Here is a 3,451-nt window from a genome sequence, read left to right as displayed (position 1 = left end):
GGGGGGGGGGGGGGGGGGGGGGGGGGGGGGGGGGGGGGGGGGGGGGTCTGGAGGATGGGGTTTCACTCTTGTTGCCCAGGCTGGAGTGCAATGACACAATCTCAGCTCACTGCAACCTCCGCCTCCCGAGTTCAAGCGATTCTCCTGCCTCAGCCTCCCAAGTAGCTGGGATTGCGGGCATGCGCCACCACACCTGGCTAATTATGTATTTTTAGTAGAGACAGGGTTTCACCATGTTGGTCAGGCTGGTCTCGAACTCCTGACTTCAAGTGACCAACCTGCCTCAGCCTCCTAAAGTGCCGGGATTACAAGCATAAGCCACCACGCCCAGCTGAATGATGTAGGTTTTTAATTTTTTCATCAATAGTAACAAAATGCAACTTTCATCTTTCACTCTACATCATGTTTCTGAGATTTGTCCATGTTGACAGATGAAGATATAGTTCACTTTACTGCATAATAGTCTATTGTATACCATGATTCACCTATTCTCTAATTAATGAACATTAAACATTTTTCACCTTTATAGACACCATTGCAATGAACATTCTTACACATAAGAGTTTCTCTAAGGCAGCTACCTAAAAATGAAATTTCTGAGTTATTGAGTATATGCAGATTTAACTTTACTAGATAACTGCCAAATAGCTCTAAAACTAGTACTGTGTAAGAATTCTTATTCCCCTCCAAACTAGTAGGTGGGAAAAACATGAGGTAGTTCATGTTTTTAACTTCTATTTCCACAGTTCTTACTAAGGTTAGATACACTTTTAGATATTTTGTGGCCATTCAGGTTTCCCTTATTTTGAACTGCATTTCACATCCAGTCTGACATTTGTAACTGCTAGATGTCCCCTCCCCACGGATATCTAAAAATCAGTATGCCCCAAATTAACCGATTTTTCCTCATACTCGTATGTCTTATCCTGTGCCCTATGTTATCAATAGCACTATTACTTTCTTAATCACATCATTCAGGCCATCTCTGATGTCTCTGATGTCACTTTTTTCTGCTCTACTTCATTATTCCCCATATTCAATCAGTGTTGCTTTTTTTCCTTTTTTTGAGACAGAGTCTCGCTCTGTTGCCAGGCTGGAGTGCAGAGGCACAATCTCGGCTCACTGCAACCTCTGCCTCCTGGGTTCAAGCGATTCTCCTGCCTCAGCCTCCCCAGTAGCTGGGACTACAGCCGAGCACCAACACCACGCCCAGCTAATTTTTGTATTCTTAGTAGAGACAGGGTTTCACCATGTTGGCCAGGATGGTCTTGATCTCTTGACCTCATGATCTGCCTACCCCAGCCTCCCAAAGTGCTGGGATTACAGGCATGAGCCAGCACGCCCACCTCGGTGTTGCTAACTCTTATCAGTACCACCTCTAAACTCTGGTGTTGCGATTAAAGGAAGAGATTCCACAGGCAGATTTACTAGGTTTAAATTTCAGCTCTATCAGATATCGATCATTATGAGCTTGGTCACAATCCTTAAATTCTCTGGGTGTCATTTTTTCTCATCAATAACACAGGAATAATAATGCCTGCTTTATGTAGTTTAAATTTTACCCAATAGCAATCAAATCCACAAACCTTTACTCTCTAACTAGCCTAATCTGAACTCTCAAAATATATCCCTTATGAAACTCACCACTTATCTGTTATGTGTTTTATCCCTCTTAATAAACTGTAAGCTCCTTGAAGGAAGTGTTTACCTATGTCCCCTTAAAGACTAGCACAGTGCCTTACCACAGCAAGTACTGAGTAAATATTTGTTTTAACAGATTAACTAGTAATTTTGTTTCTATACTAATTAACATATTACAGAAACGCTTTGGACACTTACGTCATTGCTCTAGATTCCTTAAGAGTTTGCTGTGTGGTACAGCATTGAATACAGTAAGAGTTCAGAAATTAGCATGGACTGCAAAGCAGGAAATATTTCATTGAACAGGTGAGTTCCAAAGGAGGCACAGAATTTGCATAGACAAAAGAAGTAAGGGTATTTCAGAAAGAGAAAGTAGGTAGGGCAGGTAATCAGTTCAATCCAATAAACATTTAGTGCACATCTACTATTTGCCATCTTAGTGTCAGGTGCTGAGGATTCAACAATAATTGCCTTTCGACCTTTTCAAAAAGGAGAAAGACATATACACCAGGTACTCCACACTAAGTACTCAATACAATAACTCAAGGATATTGTGATAAACATATATTTGGTCTCTGCTCCTGGTTCCTGACACATTGCTCTTAAAACCCTTGGAATCTCTGGAAGTGCTGAGTGTCTTTTGTATGATAATGAGATGACCAGTGGCTGGGAGGCCCTAGGGAGCTTCAAGACGGGGCTACTCACCAGAAGGACCAAGTTATGATTAGAAGGTTGAGACTTTCAGCCCCACTCCCCAACTTCCACGGAGAGGAGAGAGGCTGAAGGTTGAGTTTATCACCAACCACTCATGATTGAATCAATCATGCCTATGTAATGAGGCCACCATAAAAACCCAACGAACAGAGTTTGAAGAGCTTAAAGGTTGCCAAACACACAGAGGTGCCTGGAGGATAGTGCATCTGGAGACAGGATGGAAGCTCTAAGCCCCTTCCCACATGCCTTGCCCTGTGTGCATCTTTTCCATCTGGCTGTTCATCTGTATCCTTTGTGATATCCTTTATAGTAAGTAAGCAAATGAAAGTAAAGTATGCCCCTGAGTTCTGTGAGCCATTCTAGCAAATTAATCCAATTCAAGGTGAGGCTGTGAGAAGCACAGGTAACAACCTGTGGCTTGTAATTGACATCTTTAGTGGTGGCAATCTGACTCAGCCCTTATTCTGTGGGAAATCTGATGCTCACTCCAGGTAAACAGTGTCACGGTTGAACTGAATCACACGGACACCTAGTTGGTATCCATTGGAGAATGGCTGATGATTGTTAGGAAGCCAGAGGAGGAAAATGAACTTGCAATATGTGGCTAATTGAAGAGACTGTCTAAATATGGGGATTATATGCAGGTAGAACGTTAAGATACAACAGTAATCCAAATCTTAGATATGGAGGCCTAGGAATTGGTGGGTATGAATGAGATTAACAATTTCTTTAACAAGGCTCAAAGAGACTGCTAGAAACCCTGACAATTGCCTTTTTTTTTTTTTTGAGTCAGCATAGCAGCAGGAACACTGCAGTCCATTTTAGGTTTCCCTATAAAACAATACGTTCTAGCCACAGTGCTCTCTTGCTTCCCACACGCCAATGGTAACCTGTTGAATATTCTAGTAATTCTGAACTACAATGAACATCTGTGTTCAATTATTCAAGTGTTCCTGTGTATAAAACTTTTCGCTCAAGTTGATTTTCAAAGAACCAGCTTCAGAATTGGAGGTGTAGCAAGATGGCTGAATGGAAGCCTCCAGGGATCGTCCCCCTTATTGGAACACCAATCTGAACAATCATCCATACAAAAAAA

General features: G+C 42.0%; 1 protein-coding gene across 1 annotated transcript in view; it reads right to left on the bottom strand.

Moving 5' to 3' along the window:
• NF1 (neurofibromin 1) overlaps positions 1 to 3,451 on the bottom strand; it is a 243,357-nt gene that overhangs the window by 144,763 nt on the left and 95,143 nt on the right. The gene's annotated exons all lie outside the window — the stretch shown is intronic.

This window comes from Piliocolobus tephrosceles, chromosome 16, assembly GCF_002776525.5.
Source record: "Piliocolobus tephrosceles isolate RC106 chromosome 16, ASM277652v3, whole genome shotgun sequence".
NCBI lineage: Eukaryota > Metazoa > Chordata > Mammalia > Primates > Cercopithecidae > Piliocolobus > Piliocolobus tephrosceles.
The sequence above is the reverse complement of the archived record's forward strand: the minus strand, read 5'-3'. Positions and strand labels throughout refer to the sequence as shown.